This window comes from Rattus norvegicus, chromosome 6, assembly GCF_036323735.1.
Source record: "Rattus norvegicus strain BN/NHsdMcwi chromosome 6, GRCr8, whole genome shotgun sequence".
NCBI classification, from domain to species: Eukaryota; Metazoa; Chordata; class Mammalia; order Rodentia; family Muridae; genus Rattus; species Rattus norvegicus.
Window position 1 is genome coordinate 34194356 of NC_086024.1, and position 27989 is coordinate 34222344.

General features: G+C 43.0%; 1 long non-coding RNA gene across 1 annotated transcript; it reads left to right on the plus strand.

Annotated features, from left to right (window-relative positions):
• LOC120103502 (uncharacterized) lies at positions 1-27987 on the plus strand. Its single transcript, XR_005505756.2, has 6 exons — positions 1-3277; positions 4266-4337; positions 11755-11877; positions 19070-19156; positions 24024-27536; positions 27825-27987. It is a non-coding gene; the product is annotated as an uncharacterized LOC120103502 (long non-coding RNA).
• The last annotated feature ends 2 nt before the right edge of the window (positions 27988-27989 follow it).

Sequence of the window (27989 nt, forward strand, 5' to 3'; positions counted from 1 at the left end):
TCCAGGAGACCGAAGAGAAGACAGTTGGTGTAGGAAGAAAAAAGATTAGTTAGGGCTAGAGAAGAGAAGAGAAGAGATTGAACAAAGTGAAAATGAGAGACAGTTGAAAGTGAATTGGGTTAGCAGACTGAGGGGACAGTTGGTGACAGTTGAGCCAGGAGAAGCTGACCTGAGCCATTATTAGGAAACAGACAAAAAAAGAAACCATGAATAACCTGCAAACACAGTAGTAATTAAAAAATGAAATGAAAGCATTAAGGAACAACAAAAAAAATTAGAAAAAACTACACCCTTCTTCCATGGGGTTTCAAAGGGCTCCTCCCTCCACGACTTCCTTCAACAATGGGTCCTGTGCGGAGGATAGTCTGCACTGCCTCTAATGCCATCACATCCCAGGTCTATTTACATTCTCGCCACTTCTGCCTCCACTCGGCCAGCAGGGCCTTGTTCTTGCTGCCTTGGGAAATTCCTTCCAGGAGAACCTGGTACTGTACTTTACTGCAGCCTCCATTTTAAAAAAAGAACCCTATAAATATGGGGTGGTTTAAATAACGAAATTAATTTTCTCACTCTCTTGGAGGCTAGAAATCTAGAATAAAAATATTGGCAGGGTTGTCTCAGCTCTCTCTTCTTGGTTTGCAGATGGTCACCTTTCTGTTCCCTCACTGTCTCCCCTCCGTTCATATTTGTCCTCATCTCCCCTTTGTAAGGAGTCAGTAGTCATGCTGGATTAGAGGCCACCTGTGATCTCATATTTCAAGAGGCCCCATCTTCAACTAAAGCCAAGATTCCTAAGTGGTGATGTTTAGGGCTTCGACATATGGATGTTTTAGAGGAGGAATGATTTCAGCCCTTTCTGGGGACCATATATTTTCTCTGCAGGCGACACATCTTGGACATGATTTTTTTTTGTTTGGATTCCATGCACTTGTTTGTGCCTTTCCCCTAGCTGTACACACTTCCTTTAATCTTCCCTGCCTCTCCACTGCCTGCCAGCTCCATCCCCACCCGCACGGAGCCTTCTGTCTTCGTAGCCCATGCTTGTCCAATGCCTACCACGCTTCCCGTCTGTTCCACTTGGTTGAACACTTAATCCTGCTTCTCTTGTGTTTGCTGCCGTTTTGCCCGGTGTATTGTGTCTACTCTGCTTGACTGTGTGCCTCTTGTGGACAGAAGTCCTGGCTTTCGTTTTCTTTTACATCTATTTAGTGTTGGGCGAGAGGCTAGTAATAAATAATATTGTTGATTGATTAGAGACTGACTTGCGTGGGCCCTGTGAGGCGCTCCTTAAATGCCAACCCCGAATCCTTCCATGGTGGGAGGGAGAGTGCTGCAACCCCCTGAACGGTTGAAGGAGCCGCTGGCACAGGCATTTTCCCTTTAAGAGGCAATGAATTCAGGGACCTGGGAAAGGTTTAAACATGAGTCTTAAATTATTTGCTCAGCTTTGATTTTTATTTTACAAGATGCCAGGGCAGTGCTGGGAGCTATTTGCAGAAGGGATGCGTGAGAGAGATGAAGAGAGACTGTGAGTGGATTTACCCAGGTGTTGTCTCATAGAAAAATATGTGTGCACTGGGTAGGGGCTTCTCCAATTCGGAAGCATGGAGAAGTCTGGGTTCTGCCCCTGGGCTCACTGGAGGGAGATTTGATTTCTATTCCGGCAGTGTTGTCTCTCTGCTGGGATGCATTGAGCTAAGCCACTGTCAAGTATGGCCCCTCGGAGGAGGACGAGGAAGATCGGCTATTTATAGTCTGAAGTCAGACTCGACCCACCTTTTCAGCCTGTAATTTACAGTATATGATGAGAAAATGAACTTCTATTGCCGCAGGAATGTGAAAGGACAGGAGACAGATTTTTCAGAAGCCTGTAGTTTGGCTTATGTGCTTATGAAATGTGTGTAAAAAATGGCCGCTTTGCTTTGCCAGAAGACGGTTCCTCCTGGTCTGCAGTGACTTGTGCCCTAAATGCCTATGTCCTGGAGTCTTGGGGACGGATGGTGTCTTCTTAGATGTGTGTGTGTGTGTGTGTGTGTGTGTGTGTGTGTGAAGGAGGAAGAGGAGATTCAGGAAAGGATGCATATGCCTTCAGTGTTATGGTGAAGGAAGTGCTCTGAGTTTACAGAGGCAGTCATGTGATCCCTAAGATTGGCTTTGTCTGGGGATTCAAGATAAGAGCATTGCTTCACATTAACCCCTTGACCATAACCTTGGCTATTATTTGGACTAGAGCACTTGCCATAATCTGAAACCCTGCATGAGGTTAACTTGGACTCTCAACAGACAATTTTTGGAACAATTCAGAAGACACATAGAATTTAAGAGTGCACTCAATCCAGGAAATCTGGATTGTCAGATTTTTTTTTTTTTTACCATAGGTGAGCACTGTGCAGGCTGTGGAGGTGAGTTATGTCCTCATGGTCCCTGTCTTGGACTTAGGATAAGATTGTCACCACCCTAGGACTCACAGACTATATCTATCTGCAATGCCTGGTGCTTGTTTATTCAGGGTGGTCAGGGCTGCAATTGCAACTGGGCGGCCCCTAAGAAAATTCTTGCCCCAGAGAAGATAAGAATGCATAATGTGAGATAGACTTGCCAGGAATGTCGAGGATGAGCTGAGACGAAGACAGATACTGCATGACTAGATGCAGCTAAACACTTGAAACCAATGCTGGATGTGGGGAGGGAGAAACACATGCACATGCACTAACTTGTGCATGCTCAAAGGCTGTGTGTGTCAGAGAGAGAGAGAAAGAGAGAGAGAGAGAGAGAGAGAGAGAGAGAGAGAGAGAGAGAGAGAGAGAGAGAGAGAGAGGTGTTTCTAAGGCATAGGAATATAAGGATTCAGGCCTATGGATGTCAGTCATCAGAAAAGTTTCAGCAGTTTGATCATTGGGAGGACCCCGCATAGGAGAGCAGGAAGCAGTTGGTTGGTGAGTGAAGAAGACACGAGGTAGTGGGTAGAATATAGTTAGGGAGACCTCTGTTATCTCATGCATATCTTTTATACCACCACTAATTTCTGTGCCCAGGAACTTGTTAACTGTTGAGGCAGGGGAAGTTCTGAGATTCCCATGATGATAGCCAGTCTCATAGTTTCACACGGAAATTTCATCTTTGCATTACATGCCTTGCATTTTGTTACCAGGCAAGAACCATCATAGAATTACAGTACCTTCTTGGGAAACCATTTCATTCTGCTTTGGCAGTGAGCATCTTTGTTCCCCAGAATGCTTCCCTCTGAGATACCGTTTTGTCAGGCTTACTTTGAAGGGTGAGTATCTATCCGGCATAGCTTTCCTCCGTCCCCCAACGTATATTAGCGCTGTTTCAATGTTGCGTCTCGTGAACGGCGTTTAATCACTTTTCTATCCGGCCTGACAATCTGGATTTTAACAGTTGAATTTAACCACTACATTTTGTGTAATGACTGTTATATTTGGATTTATGCTGTTGATTTTCCTTTGCTTGAAATTCCTCCTCTCCCTTCCTACTTTCTATGTATGTGTATAACATTTATTGTTCCTACGCCGTTTACTGATGTAAAGTTACCTATTCATTTCGCATCTACAAACGACTACCTCAGAACTATTTTATGTAAACTTCGTTGACCAACGATGTTAGTCAATAGCTCTATAAGTATCATGAGCAAAATAATTTCCACATCATGTTTATTTTGCTCAGTACTTACTTGATTTGTGTGACTATGAAATTAATCACATTTTCATTATTATACTGTTTAGAATCATACACGGTGAATATCAGAGAGTTATTAAGAACATCAATAGAGGTCAGAGGCACTTCTCTCAGTAATGAACATATTAGTAGTTGTAAGTTTGGATGACATGATTAAAATCTTGATTTAGCAGAGGAAGCTGGATAAGTTCTCACACATCAGCCCCTACTCCCTTTCTCTGCTTCCAGTATTGCTATGCTATGACCTCCCAAAGAACAAAGTCATACATGTTTAACTTTAAACACTGGTAATTTAACTCTGATGCCCCTAGTTACTGTGTCTCTAGCTCTCTGCTCATTTCTTTCTCTTGCTTTTTTTCCTTACACTTTACTATCCTGGCTTCAACTTCTCTTGTCTTAATTTTTATTGTTTATATTTAGAGGAAGAAATGATTCTTTAACAGATTCTTTAATAAAAAGTATTTAAACTTGGTACTTCTTTGTCAAGTTACCAACAATGTGAACAATTACTTTTTTTAATTGAAGCTCTTTGAAAATGATATTCTATTGTCTTCTCTCTCCTATAGGCTCTAGTAACAAGTTTGCGGATATTCTTGTCCAGAAACATGCCTTTTCAATTGGTACTACTGTGCTTCCTAGTAAGTAGTACTAAGTGACCTGCTAATTTTATTTTTCATTAAACTTATAAGAACACCACTCTGAATTTTACACGAATGACTTTTTTTTGGCATCAGCTTATGAATTATGGCACAGCTCTACTGAATTATTAAAACACAATTTAACTCATACATTTTTAGGTAAATAAAAGTTAAGATTTGAATATTTCTATCCCAACTCCAACAGGTCATGTTGTGAATTCAACATGGTTTAGAAGTGGAATGTCTACAAAATCATCCATTTGTTCTTTTATTTTGGCGATTTGATATCATGTTGAGAAGCTTACGTGTGAAGAAAGGGGTGGGAGAGTGGGAAGTCTATGTACTTAGATTTTCTTAATTTAAGTGATAGACTTGGGTACTTGTGAGCAGAGGGGAAAAAGTCAGAAGGATCTGGGGTCGGTTTGGATACATACACTGAAGACAACATTAAATGATGTAGATTTTGGAAACTTGAAAAGGTTGCAGGGACCTCTGAGATGGGGGTTTTGTATTTTCCGCCCCTGATTCTAAAGCGTCTAGATCTTTCTTCTGAAGGTGAAATACTCAAACCACTCCTAAAACTCCTATTCTCATGACCTCAATCATGATAATTTCTTATTGTATAACTCTAAGCTCCCACGTAATAACAAAAGTGTTTCTATTACTGCCAAGACATGATTAACCAACAGCTCTCTAATTGGACTTGAGACCTGGTCCACAAGAGGGAAAACACGCCTGGTTCTGGAATCAAAACCAATTCCTACATGCTAGTAAACTTACAGATGTTGGAGGAGAATCTGTAACTACTATTTTACTAAATAAGCAAAGTCCCTAACAACAGTTAATAAGCATTTGTCCTTACACCCACAGATAATTGTAGTATTCCCCTCCTATCAAGGAAACTTCTCTTTGCAACAGAGACCACTACTACAGAAAACCACAACTAATCAAAATGCACACACACACGCACATACACACATCATATATATATACATACATATATAAAAAAATATATATACATACATATATAAATATATATATACATACATATATAAATATACATTATATATATATATATATATATATATATATATATATATATATATATATATATATATATGAGACGCTGCTGAACCTAAGGCCCAGGAAGCATGAACAAGCAGAAGGATTGTTAGAGCCAGAAGATCATGGAGTTTGCTGTGAGATTGTGCTCCCTGATAGTTGGCAGTTGCAGTCACCAGCATGACTGCTCAAACATGAGCTTACCAGGGACAGCATCAACAGACATGCTAAAGTGGACAGGAAAAAGCTCGGGAGGCCTTAACCCTACAGAATTATAGGAGATTAAAGAATGCTGACAGTTAGAGAAATGATCTCCTAGGAAAAAGCATACCAATTGGTTATCCAATACCAAATGGTCAGCCTTGAAAACATGCATACAAGTGGCATGACATTATATAGATTGGGCATGTTCTATTTAAGGATGGACACACACACACACACACACACACACACACACACACACACACACACACACACACATGTTATTGTATTCAATAACAATTAACAAAAAAGAGGCCATGAAAGATACCAAAGTAGAGAATATGGTAGGGCGTAGAGGGCGAGAAGGCAGGGAGACATGTTATAATTATAATAAAAATGATTTTGAACATTGGTTAAGACAAAATAAACCAAGAAAAGTGCTTTGAGATTAGATTCATCTTACATCGTTTCTTACATGGTTCTGTCTTCCATTTCTCCTTTTCTGATGTTCTGAATAGTGAGACCATATTACTCAATTTTTGCTGAATGAGTTCTACATTTTCTCATTTCTTTATTTTGGTCCCAAGTTCCTCTTCATAGTTGAACACATTCACTTGTTCCCTTTCAAGGTTCAACATAGTCTCTCTTCTTCCGTGATCCTTTTCTCTCAGTCTTCCCACTTTGGAGGAATCTCCTTTTTCAGGTCTCAGGATGACCTCAGCTAATATTATGCTTTGCTTATCAAATCCAAAATCTGTGGGCAGAGTACACATTTACTTTACCCCTATGGCTTTCAGGTTGGCTCATCCACTAGAGATGTCTCCACATAACCATAGATGGATTTGGAAAAGATTTATACTTACACTGATATGAAAATTGCTTCAGAGAATTATGAGAACTGTCTCTGCTAGCCAGGTGGCCTTCAGATCTCATGGCAGCAGGGGTAACTTCTATAGTATGCTTGTGAACCCGAGGTGGGAGCGAGAATTACCCAGGCCTCCCCATTTACTTTGATCTGTGTGAGAACTGAAGAACTCTCTCTGAATACTCCACAGCAGAGCTGAATTGGGAGCAGTTTTATTGCAGAGAGAAGGTACCCTGAGATTGGCTCTTAGATTTGGGTATTGAGTCAGACTAGACCCAGACTTACATCCATTCCTACCTGGAGATCTCTGGGAAAGTATTCACTACTGCCCTGCTCTGGGAGAAGAGGATTGGCTAGAAGCTCTTTAAGGACTGTCCACCATACACTTTCTGAGTCTCCCCAGACAGGGCCTTCTGGTCTACCAGCTCCTTTTCTACCTATCACATGATCACTTGACTGCACATAGCTCCTTCTGGGATACACAGAGGCCCACCTGGTTCAAAGGAAGAAGGATTAAATGTCCTCAGCTCTGAGATCATAATGTGTCTCTAATCACCTTGTGATTAGCACTCTTCTCTAAAAGAGTGATAAAAAGTATTAGGAGAAACTTGTTAATACTCTAAACTCTGGCAGACCTGACAGGTATCTGTTTGGAAGGCAAGAGCCTGCACTGTGTGTAGCACCAGTAACTTAGGAATGCTTTATTGTCTACCTGAAATCTGAAGCTCATAGCCGGGCAGGATCTTTTCTGGAGATCTGAAACAAAGTGGGGGCTGTGTCATGGGGCTGTAGACCTATGCTGTGTCTCATTAGAAGACAGCCAAACAGCTTGTGCATTCTTCAGTGCTTAGCATGGCACAACTCCTCACCCTCCTTGGATAACTCCCACCAGAGACACTTCATCCTCTTGACAGCTCCCATGGCAGAGTTTATTCTCCAGGGAAATCTATGTCTTGGCCAACTGCACATTCCAAATCCTGTCATGTCATCTTTATTATTATTATTATGGGTTCCTCTTAGGACAATGGAGGAGTGGGCGTTCACTCTGCAGTAAAACCTTCATGTTTAGGATCCTTATGTGCTGTGTGTGCAAATACTGAAGGTTCAGGATCACCCTCTGCCCCTGAGAGTTCCTGATGGGAATGACAGTGTGAAAATGCTAAACCTCCTGCCAGACAAATTAAAGGCTTTGTTCTAAGAACAGCAAAGACCCTTGCCTACAAGAGCAACTTCCAGCAGCTTCCCAGGCCTGGAATCAACATGCAGAGTGACCTGCCTACAGGGGGCTGGGGTATTATCTGAGGAAATTTTATATGATTATTGGGGTGGGATCAGACCCTCAGCAGCCCAGCGCCCCATCAGGCTCACTGAACAGCCACCCCTGTTTCCAGGCAAGACTTGGCACAGCAGCCGTTTTCCTCTCTTACTGAGCTGCAAATGTTGCTGAATGAGGGGCAGGACTGAGAAAACATTCTAGGACCTGGATTCTCTGCTTCTGCTATGAGTTCTGAAGGGTAGAGAATGGCCATCTAGTCAATGTCTGACATTCATGTGGCTGCCACCTTCTAGATTCTTCTAGTGTATCATGCAGACTTATCCCATGGCCATAGAAACATGTTACCTTGCCTCAAAGATGCCCAAGTCTGTGGAGCAGCTAGAGGAACCGAGAGAATGGAGGCAGAATGTGTGTTCTGCAGTGCAGCGGCTCAGTCTTTTTTAACATATGTCTCTTTTGGAGAAACATACATCTTGAAAGTTCTTTTAAAGTTTGTGTTTCAAAAGGAATAGGAGTGTTTTTAATTTTTTTTGGTTTCCAAATATGGAATTATAATATTGAGTATATTTTAAAAAACCTACAGATGTCCTCCCCGAGATGTTTAAAAATCTTTCTGAGGTATAACATTCACATGTGATATAGTGGATTTCCTCACAACATGCATTTGATTGAACACCACACAGATATCTAAGAAATGTTTTTAGCGCCTCAAGAGGCTTTGCCACTGTCCTTCCAAGTCAGTTGAACTCCAACCCCCATTCATATGAAATATGACTGATTCTGACATATCTATGCAACTTTTCTTTGTCTGCCTTTGAGCTTCATATATACAAAGGTGTGGTTTGTCTGGCTTCCTTAGCTCTACTATGGGTTATAGCATAGAGTGATCCTTGTTCTCACAATGAAGGTCCCTTCTCAGATCTCCCTTTGTGCTGAAAATATCCTAGTGAAAATGAACTTTGTTCTCTTAACCCTATCACCAGAACTAATTGATGGTAACTTTGCAGTGCCCAGTTGTTTCCCAGAGGTCGTGTGACTCACTGGAACCTGCTATTCACTTCCTGTGCGTGCCAGATAGAGACAATGATACATTATATTGACATAAGTCAAAGTGTGTGGGTTGAAGAGTAGAAGTTGGGAACAGGTCTGTGGTGAATTCTTCATTATGCTTGTATAGTATTCCAGTGTATGGATGGCCTCCATGGCCAGGTATCTATTTCCTTCTTGGGGATCACTTTGGTCTAGTTGGAGGGATGCATTGAAGATCACCACTTGCTCTCCTCATGTTGACATGAGAGCCTGGGTTTCTCACTTGCAGAATGGGGTATATTTATCTCACAGGGTGAACATAGGAGTGAATGTATGTAAAGCCACTGTTATAGTTCTTGGTACAATAAACATTCAGCGGTAGAAACCATGGTTACCAAAGGCGGTGAGTCTCTTGGAATGTTGCCTGGGTCTGCCAAGGTTGGTTGAAGCTACCTTTATGTCCAGGATGTCAGGTTTTGCATCAGGTAGAATTGTCATGAGGACACACGGTATATCACGGGGTGTGTGGGAAGATAAAAGTGCAAGGAGAAGACAAAAAGATGGGGATGTGGGTTTCAGGTGCAAGAAGCTTGGAGTACTTTTAAGTTAGTGCCCAAGGCCTGCATGTATGGCACATGCTCTCGGCCAGACATACACATTGCTGGCTTGAGTCATTGGAGCTCAGAGAGATTGTTTGTATTAGAAAGTTATAGAAAATGGAGAGGAAAAAGGAAGCTAGAGCTGGCTCTCAATGGAGGTGTCTATATGATATGGACAGGAAGATCTGAATGAGACCATGAAAAAGGGCAGAGCAACAGCTGGCTTGGAGGCTAACAGAACCCCAGACTGCCACCATCTGCTGTGACCACTGCTACTGCAGCTAATGAGCTCGAGCACAGTGCCAGGCACTATACCAAGAAGACGAGGCTACTCTCTTGTCCTCCCCATGTGCTACAGTAAGTGGATCATTTAATACGAGAAGACTGAGGGGCAGCGCTGTTGACAACCTCAATGGGGCTCTAGAACCCTTTTCCCGTTGTGTCCTTTAGAGGAATGGAGATCTAGCACATTTCCTGCAGCACCATGAGCTGCTGAGGTAGCACCTCTGGTGGTAGGTATCCCTTCCTTCTCAGTGCCTCACAGCTGGACAGACTTCTACTTCAATGGGCAGTTGGTTCACCTTAATCCTCCTAAAGAGGGTGGGACCATGGTTATGCATCTAATCTGTAAGAATTTTTTCCATATTTGTGAAAGAAATTGAAAGCCATGTTTTTATTTGTGATGAGGGAAAAAACGGAGACAGGGTATATAATGGAATGAATTATACCTCCTCCCAACAATTTGAGTCTTAAAGCTCTAAATATTAGTACCTAAGAAAGTGGTAGGGTCTTTAAAGAAACTCTGACTGTGTTATTGTAAAAAGAAGTGATTAGGACAGAGAAACAATGAGTGGGAAAACCATGGGAACACAAGATGAACACAGTCATCTACCAGCTAACAAGAAAGGCCTCAGAAGCCAGCTGTGGTAATACCTCAGCCTTCTCCTGTGAGGAGGAGACTTTCTGTTTAAGCTGGTCAATCTCTTCTACTTCTATGATGTCCCCAGAAAACAAGTGCAGCAAGATACTTGTGTCACATGAAGTACAGAGAAAAACATTAAAAATTTAATAATAGCATTGCTAATCTTGCTTACCAACCTACCTCAGGGCTATAAATGTTCAAAGACCATTTTGTGGTAAAACACCTTGTAGGGGAAACAACATGGCTTCTGTCTTATGAGGAGAGCTGCATTTCCTTTGAAAATCTGTGCCTGGCTCTGGCAATATTCATTGGTGAATGCTGCCTGACCATGCTAGTTCATCTGTACATCAGGCTAACAGAAAATAGCTCACCTTATTTTATCTGGGTATTTTCCAAGGACTTCTGTTGCCCTTTGTCCTTTGTCACCAGGCTCTGGGAGATGAATTGCTAGGAGGCAGAGTTCCAGGAGACCTTAGGTTCCTTCTTTCATACATATTTGGAAAAGAGATGTTTCTGGATTCCACGGGAGCCTGCCACCTTGCCAAGGAGATAGATCACACAGATATATATCCTGGAACCATCATAAATGTCTCAGGTTTTGATGCATTTGAGTGACTTACAGAGCCAATAGCTTTGATCAAGTACCCAGCTCTACTGGATAAATAGAAAGATAATGAGACTTGAACAGCAGAAGACTGGGAGTCTGTGCGGGGAGATGGCACCTTGGCCTTGGGGAAGGTGAGGCAGGAAGAGCTGGTAGCTGCTGTTTGGCTGCTTTCCAAGCTTGCTGGGTAGTCTGGCTTTTCAGGGTCATGATTTGGAGATAACCTTTTGCCTTCCGAACACAGTCATTCCTTCTCTTGGATGAGGCTTCCTCCCTCCAAAACACTCTCATCTGTATTCGCCTTGTCCTTTTCCCAGAAGCCCCACTGACAGAAGGGCAGTAAGTGACTGCTTACTGATGGGTGATAGACACCAAGACAGTGAAGGGTTAGAGCCAGGGGTGGTGGACCTACTTCGTCTTTTAATATCCATTGGCTTTCTAGCTGAGGACAGTTGTGCTTGTGCATGTATGCGTGTGTGCGCCTAAGTGTTTGTGATTCCCTGCACAAGAAAAGGAATAGAGCCAAGATGAATGCACCTAGATCCTCCTTTCTATCCCCTGGCTTTATAGCTGACAGTAAAGAGGGAACCCTGGGCATCCTTCTTTTGCCTTATGGGTTAACCTTCTCTTACCATATTCCTCTTTAGCTCCCCCTTTCTCTTTTATTCCTCTCTTCCTGTTACTGCCTCTGTTTCTTCTTCCTCTTTCCTCTTCCCCTCCAGTCTTTGATGTACCATCATGTGGCATAGCTACTTCCCCCATTTCATTCTTTTAAGTTTTTCACTAGCATCGTTGATTAAATCTCAATCTAAACTGGTATTTATCAAGGATGACTATTCAATACATTTGTCACTGCTAGGCTTTGGAAACACGGAACAGGAGAGATGGGCCAGGCCTCCCGGAGCCAGAAATCAGGAGAGGAACACGGATGGCCACATCACAGCAGTCAGAAGAGAAGACTGAACAATTTGAGGAAAGTTCAGTGAGTATCATTTCTGTATGTCTTGATGGTCCAAAGACAACTGAGACGGAGATAAGATGATTAGGCAAATGGGGATCAAGGCAGTGCTCATATTACCCAGGAGTCTGTGGGAGGACTGAGCTCATGTCTTAGGCATGCTGATTACTTCACACTGACTCCCATAGTCCATCCCACTTAGCTACTGTTCCCTCGACAGCTTGGGCGGGGCTGCCCCTTGCAGTAGGATTTGTATCTAGATAAAAACCACAGCTTAGAAGAACAGCCATGTGCTAGAAGGGCATGTGGTAGGGAACCTTTTTTTCAATGACAAAGGGAAAAGGAGGCCCCCAGAATACCCTGACCCAGGTCAAGATCAAAATGACAATAAATGCAATAAATATGAGTAGACCTGGGGAGAGATGTTGAGAATGTGAAGCTATTCCTTTACACTTCATTTGGAGGAAAACCAGTGTGGGAAAGAAATACCTTTTCCAGCTCCTCTGTCTGGTATGTCTGGTATGACTGACTACTCACAACAGGTGTGTCCGTGCATGAGTTCACGCAGAAGTGTGTGTGTGTGTGTGTGTGTGTGTGTGTGTGTGTGTGATTCATTGCACAAGAAAAGAACTCCATCTAGTCTAGAGGCAACAGCCCGCCTCTCCTTATATGCCAGAAGTGACATTTAACCTGACATACTTCAAGAATGGTTACCTACTTCAGTATGATAAGTGCCAAAAAATTCTAGATAAAATTAGGTAGCCTTATTTCCTCTCCTCTCTCTCTCACATTCTCCTGTACAAATCAGAACTCCAGGGAAGTCTTTCATTCAGTTATTCAGTCAACAAATATATATTTAATGCCTATTAGACACAAGCTACTTTACTATGCAGAAGAAATATCAAGATTAATAGGAAATGACTTCTGCCCCAAGGATTGGTATGCCAGGCAAGGCAGACTCATAAATAGCAGAGAGGCCAGACCATGACTAGTAAGCTTGTTTTGTTGCTGTTGTTGAAGCAGGTAAGAGCTCTTAGCAAGCTGTGTTATAGCTTTATAGGGTTCATACGCTGAAGGAACATTTGTTTAGGGGAGGAAGTGGTATTTGAGCTAAACCTTGAATAATGAGCGGGATACGAATAAACAGACATTATCTTGGCCTTGCAACGAAAGGGAACAGCATCATAAATGACTGTCTAGAGGCAGGAATTCTAGCCCCATTTCCAGGGATTAGTGGGTAGTCTAATTGGTCTATACAGTGTATAAGAGGAAACATTCAAAAAGATCAAGTCCAGGCTCTTGAATGTCCTTATAGCAGTCTGCCCACACTTTGGTCACCAGGGTGAATGTGAAAATTGCTAAGATGTGGTTTGATTGAATGGATGTTTTAGAGTAACCATTCTGATCAAGTAGAGCGAGCAGGACTTGGAGATGGTAAATACATTGGGCATCTTTGGGGCATTCCATGTTAGGACTTCTGACCTTGAGCAATGGCAGCCAGGTCGGACCAGGGGAATAGATGCTAGGATGTGGTTTCATCTCAGGCCTTCTCACAATACTCTTAGGATGGTGAACACAGGAGGGGAAGAAAGACAGAGGCATTGGACTTGAGACCAGACAGGGTGTGTACAAAAGAAACTCATGGGATGTGAAGATTCTTGGGATTGGATATTAGGGCAGTCCCGACAGGGTGAAGTTTGAAGGATGAGGTGTGAACAGGCCTGCTAAAGCCCAGAGAAGTCCAGAAGGCTTGAGGGAAGATGAGGGATTTGTGAGTTTTCCGATGAGCCTTGCTCCCTCAGAATGGAAATGTAGTTCTACTAAAGGTAGAAACAAGAAAGGTAGAATGAGAGATGTGCTTCAAGGCAAGGCAAACCTCAGTTGAGGATCAGCAAGATTCAAGCCGAGCTCTGAACCCCTGCACACAGGTCTATGCCGTGGGATGCTGGCACTTCTTCTAGAGTTGCCAGCATCTTTCCATTATTGCTTGGACTTCATGACTCTCTTGTTCTCAGAAAGAGAAAGGAGCTTATTAAGTGAAGTGGCTGCCAAGTGTATTTTAAGATGAACAAAGCATAGATCACTTTTTTTCCCTCACCACATACCATACATAATTGTATGAAGGGCAGGATTTATTTGGTTTGCATTATGATTTTTCCCCCAAGCTTAATTACAGTGTTAAAAAGGCAACTCCAACTTGAAAGGAACAAGCTCCACGGTCCCGGGGACCAGCATGACCATTCTGGATTTGAAACACTATTGCTTTGTGAAAGGAATTAATTGTATATGAAACTTGGGAGCTTATGTAAAAGCACATTTTATGAAAATAAACTTGAACAGTCATTAAAATGAATAGTTGTTTTAAACAAGACTCTAACTCCTTGGAAGTGCCACGAAATTTTAGATGCCTCCTTTATGGGCTTTGTTTTGAGTTCAACTCTGCATTTACAAAGACAATATCAGGGCCCTAGAGCTAACTCTTAGCTTATAATTGGGAACCAAATGTATAATAAAATAGTAGATTAGTAGGGGTTGTAAGAAATTGAAAAAGCTTGTACGATGTTTAGGTCCAAATAACTTCACAAGTAAGTAATCCTATTTTTGGGAGAAATCCAGTATGTTAGGAGGAAATGTTGTTTGGCCTCAGACCAAGAGGCTGATGATGGAACTTTGGCTTTAGATGGGGGACACTCCCTGGGCAAAGTGTACGTTAGAAATGTGAGGGATGATCCCTGTTTTCCCATCCTCTGCAATCCACATGAAATATCTCTAACTTAAAACTCTTCACGTTTTAAGGAAGAGTCGGAGATGAGGCTTTCAGCTGGGACGGCTTTCAAACATGAGCAGAAACGATGTACTTTATTGGGGTTCATCAGCATAAGAACCTTTAACTGGATTTTCCCCCTTGGCGTCTGGGGAGTCCACAGAGTTGGTTGTAGCAGCAGGAGAGATGGCTTGGGTCAGATGGCTTTATTCTTGGTAGGCTGTGCTTTTCCCCTGCCCACTATTAGTGGGCAGGTGGAACTTTAAAACCACACCTCAGGGGAATGTTGCGGTATAATTAAAAACTTGCACAACCTGTTTCCTGCAAGTTCCCACTCCACTCGGATCCTTGAGCTCTAATGTTTCTCTGTCAGCCATTTTCACACACTGTCCCCTTGGTGAGCTGTTACCATGCCTGATACACACATCGAGTTCCAAGGGCCATGCTAATGTGGCCCCACGCCATGCTAGCCCCAAGCATTCTGTAGCCTAGCACGGCTTCCTGTCATGGACTCTGCTCACACTCCCAACAACCCAGTTAAGTCATGACTCAACAAACTGGGAACCCAACAACCAGGTCTATATGTTAAATGCTCAATGTATAATACATTCACACAATTAACTTACAGCCAATTGATATGGATATAAACCACCCACCTGGATAAGATACAATTTGTTCATCTAGACACACAAAATCCTGTACACATCCATCCCTTAAGAATAGTTGTAACAACCTATAAATGTGCAGAGAGAAATCTTAACATTCACTGCAATGTTCTCTCGGCTGCTTCCTCTTCTTGCTCGTCTCTTCTTCTCCCTAAAACTTTTCTCCCGCCCATCCTTCCTTCTCGTCCAATGACAGGCCTCATTCTATCCTGTACCAGCTTCACCTGCATAATGACATCAACCTACAGGGGAATGTAGATTCAGTTTTTGATCTGGGGCAGGTGGGGAACTAACATTCTTCTGAGTTGGTTGGAACCTGAAAGCTTGGTCCCCAGTCCTCAGGAGTGTGCCTTCTCTTCTCCATATCTTCTGCCACACTTGTGGTCTCTCTCTTCTAAGTCATGAGTATTTATCCTGACCTTAAGGCCGTGCACTCTTTGCAGTGAGATCTCTACAGTTACTTAGATGAAAGCCTGAAAGAGCGGAGAAGAGGGGCCCCTGTAGATGCATGCAGAGAGGTTCAATAATCCAATCTCCTTCCCACTTTACTCTGGGGTCCATGATTAACTTCTGAGCATTGACTGAATCCCAGTCTTGGGGGTGACATTTTTTGTTTCCCGTAGTGTTTGAGTCTTCAGTGAGGTGATTCCCTTCTCTTGCCTCATTACTCCATTATAAGTGAGGAGAGGGAAGGGATAAAGTATGTGAGAAAAGAGTCTACTTTCAATTGAGGACACAAAGAGGAAGAAATTTGGTAGCTTTAAGACATCTGAAGTCTGACTTACAGCTGTGATATCAACAATGCCCTGGACACCAAACATTTGTAATCCAGGTGTGATGGTTTGCATATGCTTGGCCTAGGTAGTGGCACTATTAGAAGGTGTGGCCTTGTTGGAGGAAGTGTGTCACTGTGGGGTGGGCTTGGAGACCCTCCTCCTAGCTGGCTGAGGATGTTCAGTCTGTTCCTGGCTTCCTACTGGTTAAGATGTAGAAGTCAGCTCCTCCTGCACCATGCCTGCCTGGATGCTGCAAAGCTGTCATGTTCCCACCCTGATGATAATGGACTGAACCTCTGAACCTGTAAGCCAGCCCCAATTAAATGTTCTTCTTTATAAAACTTACATTGGTCATGGTGTCTGTTCACAGCAATAAGACCTTGACTAAGACACCAGGTGATAAGAAATAAAATGTGTCAAATACAAAAACCAAACCAAACAAAACCAAATCAACCCAACCCAACCCAACCCAACCCAACCCAACCCAAAGCAAACCAAAACAAACCAAAACAAACCAAAACTCCAAGTAGTAGATTATTTCCTTGTGGTGTTCTTTGGTTGTAAACACTATACAAGCTTTTGGATTTCTTGCATCCTCTACTAATCTACCATTAGAATTATACATTTGGATTCCAATTATGAGCTAAGAGTTCTGGAACCTTAATATTGTCTTTGTAAATGCAGAGTTGAACCCAAAACAAAGCCCATACAGGACGCATTCAAAATTCTGTGGCACCTTCCATGGAGTTACAGTCATTTAAAAACAACTATTCATTTTAATGATCGTTCAAACTTATTTTCATAAAAAGAGTTTTACACAAGCTCCAAAGTTTCAAGGGAAAATGCAGGGAGGGCTAGCCTGTGTTTACCTTGCTCTGGTGTCCTTGGCTTCAGGGAAGCACCAAACACTGCACCCAACACAGTCTAAGAGGCTCCCAAAGTCTTGGACACCCAGACTGTGCTGAATCACAAGGAGTTGGAGGCAGAGTCAGGGGTGGGGGGGATAGGGGAGGAGCCTGAGGACAGAGACTATCTTGGAGTGGTGGTCAGGGGGATGGGTTGGGGCTTGGGACTTGGGGGTTGGCAGGGTAGAGGCTGTTCTGGCTTAGTTCATCAACAAAAGTCCTTAGCTTAGTGGTGGTTGTCAGTGAGTGCAGAGAATCCTTTTGCTGTAGATGTAGGCTGCGGCTCTAGAAGCAAAGGCCTTCTCTATGCTCCCCACAATGCCAGCTCTTCATGAAAGAGACAGTCCACGTTTATCCATACCATTTATCGACTGTTCGTCGTGGAAAATGGATGCATACCAACTCCTCAGGGTGGACCAGAGATTAAATTCCTTTCGCAATGAGGGAATGTCCAGGAAGGGAAGCTTATTGGCTAAACCCTCAGAGCTTCTAGGTACCTCCTTAGCATGGAGAACTCTGCTAACCAAAGGTCACATTTCCTTATGTGGGAAGTGTGGCACTTGTTCCAGTCCAGGAATCTGGCAGGGAGCCACCTACTGTCTCAGGCAGGTGCTTGGTGCCCGGGAATCCTACCAAGTTCCTTGGCATGGTCCACCGACCCACACTCAGGTTCAAACTTGTGCTCACCTGAGATCAATGGCAATCAGAAGTCTCCAAAATGATAGTGCAAGTTAAGCAGTGAAGGGAGAGAGGGCATGAAGCTATCCAGGGCCTGACAGGGCAGCGGAAAGACCCATGGAGGAGATCCTGCATGACAGGGGGTTTCATAGATGTCAGGGGCCCAGTGAATATATCTTGCTCCTTTCCTTTGCCTGCTTCTAACCATCCTCCTTGGAGCGAGTGTTTGTGCACAACGAAAGAAGGACATCAGACATATAAGTCTTGCAGCAACTACAGCCTAGGCTTCTGGGATGACAAAACTGTAAGGTAGCTCTCCCATAGTAGAAGTCTGAAGCTGAGACCCATATAGTCATGTCTGGTTCCCTGAGAACAACCACCAGGTCAGCCTCACCTTCTGCATTCCATAAGGAAGGACCTTCTGTGATATGAGGAACATGACCTGTGCTTGGAAAGACGGGTGAAGTGATTTATTATTATTATTATTATTATTATTATTATTATTATTATTCAGAAACATATTTAACATTCAAAGTCCTGAAGTGCATTTCAGTCTGAACCCCAAAGGCATAGCTGGAAATCTAGGGTCCTGACATTTCCCTTCTTCTTCAATGGCAGGTCTTAGTGAATCAATTCAAATCCATTAAGGTTCTCAGAATGACAGGAGGAGAAAAATCCTCCCAGCGAACACTCTGAGGGTACTGTGACCGAACACCATTTCCTTGAACTTTGCACCATTTTCTCATTTTTTTCACATTCCATCAATTGCGATCCCTCCTTGAGGCCAAATATCCGTGTTTCTTTTTTCTCTTTTTTCCTATTTCTTGACACAAAAGCCTATAGCAACAGCTTGTAGATACATGAATTACATACTTGTTAGTAACACTGTGTGGCTCCACGTTCAAGAGGTAACAGGGAAAAAGTTGGCAATTTTTCTGAGTTTGTAAATCTAAAGAGGTAATTGCCTTCAAACCAGCAGGAGTGGGAACCAGGGCAGGAATCCTGGCTTTGAGGTCTGGGCCATTCTAACTACCTGTGTTCCCCGTGTCTGTAAGCTTTTTTAAGTGAAAAGTTTGTGTGTGTGTGTGTCTGTCTGTCTGTCTCTGTGTGTGCATGTGTGTGTATGTATGCTTATGTGTTTGTGTGTGTATGCCTAGGTATGTGTGAGAGTGTTGTGTGTGGTGTGTGTGGATGTTTTAAGCAAACTGTTTTTTTCTGTAGAAACACAATTGAATTTGAAAATTTAAATTAAACACATCTTCTGCAGGAGCACATCTGTTGCACAGAATGAAGCCCATTCCAGCAATACCGTTGCCTGCCGAGCAATGAAGCCATTCCTATCTAATTCCCAACACAGGAATGAGCATAACAGCCCAGCATTAAATATTAAGGTCTCTTTTTTCTCCACATTTTGCTATTCTATTTCAGAGAACACAAAGAACACTGACATATTTCTGGGAGCTCAGACGGATGGTTAATGGACTGGAGAAGCTTTCGACTCAACTGGAGCGATACGTAAGGAGAAAACTTAATTACACTCAGGATTCAGTGGGTTAACTGGATAATCAGAGAAGACGCTGAATCTCAGAGCATCTAGGATGCTACTGACTTTAAGATCCTTTAGTTTCATGCACCTCTAAGGGGGAAAAATATTGCCAATTAAACTACGCCACAGACCTTTACAACTTAAAAGTATTACTTTATGTTGACTGGGAAAGCTCTTTAATGTGTATTTACCCTGATGCACATATATTTAAATGAACATAGGAATGAAATAAGCTGACTGGGATGTTTATTCTTCCCATGACAACTCTTTATATGAAGCTTCAACTTGGTTGGTCATCTTGTAGTGGTGGTTGCCATGGAGTCATCAAGAGTGTCTCCTCTTGATCTCTGGTCTTCTTGCCCAACCCTGACCCCCCTCACTGATATGCTAGAGAGGAAGCTGTCTTGATCTCTTGAGTAAGAACTCAGTATTCATATTCATCTCATTGTTAAAGCTTGTTGGCTACAAGACCCAAGTTTGCAATCATCTAATCTTGCCATTAGACCAGCAATCAGGTATGTTCAAGTATGGGTAATGGCCATGTCATGCCTTAAACATTGTTTGATGATGCTTCAGGATGCCATCCTTCATAGAGTGCTAGGCTACCAGGTAATCCACTCCCTTCCCTTCTGGTCCCTAGACAGTTACCATGTATAGAGCAATCTAAGGAATAACTCAGCTAATTAGATGCATGGATGATGATGCCTCTGTTGGTTTGTATTTGCTCGGCCCAGGGGGTGGAGTATTAGAAGGTGAGGCCTTGTTGGAGTAGGAGTGTCATTGTGGGTGTGGGCTTTAATACCCTCATCTTAGCTGCCTAGAAGCCAGTCTTCCACTAGCAGCCTTCCGATGAAGATGTAGAGCTCTCAGTTCTGCCTGCATCATGCCTGCCTGGATGCTGCCCTGCTCCCACCTTGATGATCACAAACCGGACCTCTGAAGCTGTAAGCCAGCCCCAGTTAAATGTTGTCCTTTATAACAGTTGACTTGGTCATGCTGTCTGCTCACAGCAGTAGAACCATAATTAAAACCATGCCTGTCGTCTTAATAGTTAAATCCCGTTTGAAAAGGAAGAAGACCTGGCACAGTAGCGAAATGCAGTTCAACGAGGATCCTAATGGCTTCCATTTGCCTTTGCTCTTCCGGTTCCTCAGCCCTGGCACATTTCACATCACAGGGCATGTTTCTTACTCTGGTGGCCACTGTGACTTTATTGAAAATAGCAACCATTGGTCCAGATGCATTGCAGAATGTCCAGATCTTGGTGGACATTTGTGAAAAGGCTTTGGATGGAGAGGGCAGGGCAGGTAAGACTCAAGGACAGAGACGTGACAACCAGCTTGAGGAGTGATAGAATCATGCTGTGTGTCTGAGGTGAAGGATCTATGAAACAAGTGGTGAAAAGTTACCACCTCAGAGGAGCTGATGCCAGGCCACAGGGAGCCTCCAGAACAACCAGGAAGGTTATTATTTCATCACTGATAAAGACCTGTATATGACCCAGCACGGATGCTAAGTCACAGGAAGCGAATTGGTCAGTATCAACCACATACCAGGCGAGGTAATATAGAGACTCTGACACACCCGAAGCTTCAGTGAAGTTGGTTGTTTGCCTCGTTGCAGCTCTGTCTGTTTGTTTGCATGTGGTTTCCACCATGAGTAATGTGTGGAGAGCATGTTCCAGGCACCGAGGATACCTAGGATGAATTGCACACCACTATTCCTTTAAGGAAATCGAATTCTGGTAGAGAAGATACGGGCTGTGCATATTACATTCAAATTTACATATATGTAAATTTGGGTGTATAAATATGGGCAGTGTATCTAAAGCAGAATATTCAGTTTTCAGAGTAATTCATGGAGAGTGCTATGGGCACTCTGATAAGAGAATGATCAATTTTACATTGATGGGTCGCACAAAATTCCACAGAACCAGGATGGTTTTAAAAATATTTATGAGTAAGATAATTGTCTTCTATACAAGTGGTTCCCATAGAAGAAAGTGTGTTACCCTTTGTCCCCCAAAAAGGATGGCACTGAAGCAATGTGTAGCTCCCAGAATTCACAGCAAATGCATGCCATTAAGCTGTTCTGGAAACTAGTAGTAAAAGAAACAAATAGACAGTCAGACAAACTAAGCCTGACTTAGTTACCTTGGCTTATTTACCATTTTCCAAAGTCAGTGACACTTTGCATGGCCAAAAGCTGATTAATGTCTCGATATCTTTAGACCTGTTAGTATTTTGCACCTATTAAAACTACTTAAGAAACATGGCGGATAGCCTGGACCTGGTTGAGGATGTCTGAAGACAAGGGGCCACAACATTTCTTTTGGTTCTGATGATTTCATGTGGTTTTCAGTGTTCTCATGAGGATTGATATTTTGCCAGCTGTGTCACATGGTGTATGGCTTTCAGTACCCAAAAGTCTCTTGATAGACACCAACAAATAGTTTCTGTTTCAAAGGCTTATAACTTTGTGTGGGGATGTTATACTTGCCAAATGAGAATAATGTTAGCAGAATAAGTCAGAGACTGTAACACACACACACACACACACACACACACACACACACACACAATACTGTATCTCAGAAGTGGGACAACGAGTTCTAGGACACTTGGCTGGTGGCTTTCTTAGACTTTAGTTTTATCTGTAATTTTGGTGCCAATGCAGAAATCACTTGTCAAATTACCTGGAGATGTTTTCCTTTTAGCAGCTGAATATTTTCAAAGCCTGCAAGGGAAAAAGGACCCCTATTGTTATAATGAAAAAGTTCGGCTTGAAGTGAGGAATAACAGCCAAAGCTCGCCAATAAACCAACGCTGAATGTCTGCTGTGCTTGGAAGGGTTGGGATGACTGGTTTCTAAAAACAAAAAGCAACCCCCCAAAACCATTTTAGATTAATATACAGCAATGGCTACCATAGATGGGGTTCAGTGCTGTATTTCAATGCACGTATGGGGTGTACCAATCAAATCTAGTCTCTTCTTATCCCCTCCTGACCCTACCTCCCACCTCTCCCCAATTGGTAGAAATCACTATTCTACCTGTCTGTAGTTATTCGACCACAAGCAATGTGCACTGAGGCAGGCCTGTCCAACGTGTCTTCAATGTAAGATCTGAAATATTGACATCAGCTTTCCAGGGATGTATTGTATCTCATATACCCCTAGGTGACAGGTAGATCCATATTTACTGCTTGATTGGCTGACAGCATCTTTGATATTGGCCACCACCACTCTTCCCCTTGTAGATGTCCATTTCCTTTCTTTCACCCCACGAAGAAACCACAGCAGAGCACAGCGAACCCCTGTAGCCCATGCTCGGACCTTCACAAGGGATTCTTTGAAAAAGAGAAGCAGCCGGGGCTGGCATAAATGCTACGTCTTCCATATGTATTCGGTAAAGAGAAGGCTTTGAGAGAGATTTCTCAAGTGAATGAGTGAGGGGTGGATGAACATCTTTTGGCTCACCTAGAACAGTATTCAGTCTTGAGCCTTTCCACAGCCGTGGGGAAGACCAGTGGCAGTCTGAGGCCAGGCAGTACGCAGCCCTTGGTTTCTAAACGCATCAGAAACCGGCTCAGGCGCCACTGTGCTAAGTGTCCGGTATAGCAAGATCCGAAAACATTTCCTTTCACCTTTCTTTGCAAAGTGCTCCCCTCTGCAGACCTCCAGCCAAGCCCCTCTGTCTGGGAAAGGTGCCAAGAAGGAGGAGTTCACGGACAAAGCTTGGAAGGCATCTGAGAGAAATGAGAAAAACACATCTCGCTGCGCAGACTGCTCCTTCTGCTCAGCTTTGCCTGTGTGAGCTTGTGCAAGAGGCTGAAAAGCACATTCTTTAAAATCCTGGCCCTTAAAAGGAATGTATCTTGGGCTGAAATGTCAGCTTGGCTGTGCCCCAAGTGCAGGGCAATTTTTTTTTCTTTCCCAGATTGCTTTATTTATTTATTTTGGGCATGATAAAACCCAGCCCCTTCCCCTCCATTCTGGAGATGGTTCATAGATCCGATGAAATTTCAAGCCGTCACTCAGCCAAACTGTATTTGATTTTTATCACAATGCAAATATTTTTAAACATTGTTTTTCTGTCCCCTTTTAAAGAAAAAAGCCTCCTTTGCAAACAAACCCACCTCAAAAATCTTGTCTAATTCAGAACCGGCAGCATTAGCTATATCTAAGTAAGTCTTTCTTCTGGACCTGGGGGTCAGCCGAGTGACATTCATTTCTTTCACCTTTTAAAAGCTGGTCTAAGTGTCCACCTCTTCTGCCCTCAGCAGGCAGGGTCAGCAGCTGTGGGTGGCCAGAGCATGAGCTCATCCCCTTGTCTCATTGCCTGGCTCCCAGCTCCTCTTGCAGAACTGCCCCTTGCCGAGTTAAATCCCGGTTCCTGAAGCTTCATTCTTCAGTAATTTATTCTATCTTTGGAGCCGCTACACATCGTTCCTTTAAATGGATTCCAACTTTGTTTGGAAATTTGGCTTTACTCACTTCTGACCTTAGAGCAGGCCCCTTGAGTTTAATTGCCTGATGGTACTTTAGGGTTGACTGGAAATTACTTTCCCTCCATTCCTTGCACTTGGAAAGACCCAGTGTCTCTTCTAAAGAGAGGGATCTGACTTACCTCGCATGGCAGAGTTTTAAAGTCACACTATGTGCCTCTGAGCAAGTGGAAACAACCAGCCATCTGGTGGCTTTCTGGAAGGAAGGACGTTTGCCTAAAAAAGAAACTACTATGTATCTGCTATATGCAGGGCACACGAAAGGGGGTCCTCCACTGAGAACAAAGGCTTCAGTTGTTCATTCCTTTGCTTCTATGTCATATGAATACAGGATAAACATGGAGTAAGGCACGGGGAAACTGGGAAAACCGCATCTCCATGTTGGTCGCCGTGTCTTCTGATGGTGAGAATGCCCCTCTGTTCAAACATCCTTGAGGCTGAAGTTCGGCTGCTTTTACTCTACTGGAGTTGAAGGTACCGATTGCCACACGTGTGTGCTAACAAAGGGTCGGTTTCCTCCAAAGACCCTGATTTCCCAGTCACCTTGTGAGTCTGACCTCTTCCCACCCTTTGTGGGCTTTTCTGGGTGATTATGAGAAGCGATACCACAAATTGAGGTCCAATCCATCATGGCTGTAGGAGGTGGGTTCCTTTATCCCAATGAGCATACTCCTAACCTCATGAATATTCATAAAGCTGTATTTAAAGCCCACACTGTAGATCCCACCTGGCCGCTTCCTTTCTTAGGACAGCCCACTCCAGGCTTTGCTTGATGTGCATGATTTGTGTTGCTAAATAAAATTCTGCTTGACAGGCTGTGTGCCTCTCAACTAAATTCTTTCCCTTGAGAAGAAAGGAACTGAAAGAACCCATGACCTACCCCAGACCCTCAGACAATCCATGACCATCCAATGTCTCGTGAGTATCCAACCTGGCTAAAGCCTTTTTCAGGGCATGAGAGTTGAGAGAAGAATCTCTCACTACAGCCTCAAGGGACTTTATAGTCAAAGAAGGGGGAAGAGGTTCATGTACAACAGCAAACATTAGCCTAAGGCTGGGCATGTTTTGGAGATTGTGAGTCGGGGCTGTCACTGTCTAGAAAGCCATAGCCCTCTGTTTCTTCTCCTGCGTGGGGGGAAGGTGGTTCTAGGAATTACTGGGGTTCTTGAAATTCTCAATTTGTAGCCACTCCTGACAGGGATGACCAAAACAAAGAACCCAAACCCAGTCGAAAATAACAGCAACAAAATACCAACAGCAACAACCAGACAGCAATGGCACAACCCCTTAGTTTCTGAATAAAGGGACTATGTTTCCTTCTTGTAACTTGTTTTGCTCTTGTAACTTTCTCTAAGCCAGATTCTAGCCATCTCTGCTTTCTTTGTTCCTAAGTGACTTTGATTTTCAATACAGTTACAAGTGTCTTGGGTCTTTTAATGTAATGAAATAGCTTTTAAATAAGGGCAGAGACACTGGGAAAGAGGCCAGGACAGATTTTCACCTTTTCTCCCTAGCCATTAGCCACTAGTCCTTGCTTGTGTGACCACTTGAGTGTTACTGGTTGGGGAGAGGGGACAGGAGGCACATCTGCAGGAGATGGGGAGGGACTTTCAGAAACTGAATCCTGGAATCTGAGTGTTAGACTCCTTTGGGTTTTCTGTAGAAACAGCTTTGTGTCCTTGTGCCCAGTGGTAGGCTGTCATAATTTCAGTTCTCTCTGATCTTGGAGTAGGTGGGAATTGCCAGGTGGGAGGGATGCTGGTACTGTCCTGGAAATGTCCTCTGACGATGTCCTCTGAAGGTTTTCCTCTCTTCTCTCTGTTTTATCCTTTTCTGCTACATGTAGATGCACACAACACCCCTCCCTCCACCCTCCATCTCTCACATCCACAGAGAGGGAGGGAATGGAGAGAGAGGAAGATAGGGAGAGAAGAAGAGAGGGAGAGAGACAGGGAAAGTGACAGAGAGACACACACACAGAGAACACCCAAAGGATCTGTGTGAGGTATACAGCATAAAACAAGGTGGCCATGTGGCTATTTTGCAAGAACATGCAGCTTGTATGTCGTTAAGCCCTGGCCTGGGGTTGGGAAGCTTCCCTCCTAATTTTTATTTTTAATCTAGTGGATCTGGGTAAGTTACTTCCTTCTTTGAATTTTGTGTTTCTGCATTGTACTATTTATTTTAAAAATCTGGTAGAATATAATTTCTAGCCCCTGCCTTATATTAGGAAGGTACTTAGAATCACAGACAAACAGGACTTCGAAATTATATTGTTAAGAGTCTAGTAGCATAAGATAGTTTGAGGTGGGTTACTTTATTCATGTTTGGACACATTTTAATAGATGAAGAGGTAGCATTGGTGTAGCTGTTAAGAGCATGGCTGGAATAAATAATAAACATGGATCTAGAAGGGCAGACTACTTGGGTTTGAATTCTATAATCATCTACTAATTATATTATTTCCTATGCCTCATTTTCTTCACTCATAAAATGGCGATGACATTTCTTCCTCATAGTAAGACAAATAGGTACCCAGAAAGAAATTATGACTAAGAACATGGAGATTCTTAGAAAGGGGCTTAATACATCATAAATGCCACATTAACAAAAGATTGAAAAAATGGTTTAAAATAACATCCATTGGTTGTTATTCTGTAAGAGCTAAGAGAATCTCTTCTGATTGCTAACTCAATGGCAATGATACTGGATAATGGAAATATCATCATCACAACACCACTAACCTGAGAAGAGTTCTCAGTACTAACTCTGAGGAATTTTGAAAAGGAATGCAAATCTTTTGTGATTGTGTATAATTTGTTTTCCAGTGGCTCCACAGATCAGGTCCAGGTCAATTCTGTGAAGCCCATGTATTACAGTATTGATAGACCAACCTCCTATTGGTCATTTCCTCTAACTAACCAGGTTTGAGAGGTCCTCGAAATGTTCACCTCCTTCCTCACTTGCTGAGTCACACGTTCCTGACTCCTTAAGTAGCCTATACTATTGGTACCATTTTGAACCTTCTCTTCAGCTTCAGATTTGATGGTGATCTCAGTCACTCCCACGTTCCTGTTCCTTATACCCAATGAGTCCCAGAGAGCAGCAATCAGTTTTTATTGCTGCCATGGGATATAAACAACGTAAGAAGAAAGATTTATTCCGGCTCATGGTTTTGGAGGTCTCAACAAACGATGGTGGGGAGAGCATGGCGGGGGCGGGGAGTAGATCAGATCATGAGAGTCTAGAAGTGTAACAAGAATGCACGTAATGTGAATGGGATTTTTGCTTTCCTATTTATTTCAACGTTGCTTGGCAATGTTACATAGTGTTGTCACATTCAGGATGGGTTCTCCTACCTCAGTTACTCCTCCTTGGAAATGTCTCCCAAGGCACATTCAGAAGTGGATTTAAATAATCTCTTGGCCACCTATCAATGCAGCCGAGAGTAACCATCACACAAAGCTTCCGGTCTCACTTCCTAATTATTCCTAGCCTATTTCCTGTTCTCTACTCCCACTGTTCCTTTAAGGAGTGTGTGGCTTTCCTGCTTCCAGAGATAGCCTTGGGAAATCCCTGCTTAGCCCTATGGCCAGATAGATTATGACAAAACAGATTGATAATGCTCTTCCAAGATCTGAAAGTTAGTGGACCATTTTACTTTCCCATGTACATTAAAACCTCACATTCTTATTCTGGATTCTCAGGGTTTAGCTCTGACGTTTTATCACCCGTCTCTCTAAACTTCCCTTGGGATTTTTCATGTCTCAGTCCTGTGCTTTGCAGCTCTGATCCTGCCATGGTCACCATTAGACACGCCCATTCCTCTGTGACGGTGAAGAAGGTAGGTGCCTGCACTATGCTGCACGAGTGCATATATTACCATCATAATCTGAGGGATTTCGTTTCTCTTTAACAAGTAAATGGCATGGACAATAATACCTACCGCGTGTGACAGCAGTGAAAAAGGAAGAGGTTTTCTTTCATACAGAGGTCTGAAAAAACTGTCTGACCTCTACCAAGTACCAAGTACCAAGTACTTGTTAGACCTTAGTACTCTCACTAAAGTACATAGCTCATGCTGGTTGCTAGTACTTACATTGATCTTTACCACCTTTCTCTTTGTATCCAGATCACACACGGAAGAACTCGGGCAAGTCCTTCATCAGTTCTTTAGTAGTCAAGATTGAATTCAACATTGAATCTCTACATCTGATTGCCCTTGAAGGTCTGTGACCTTCTGCCTTCTTTTCATTGTTATCCTGTTTATATTAATAAACTGCCTATTATCAGTCTT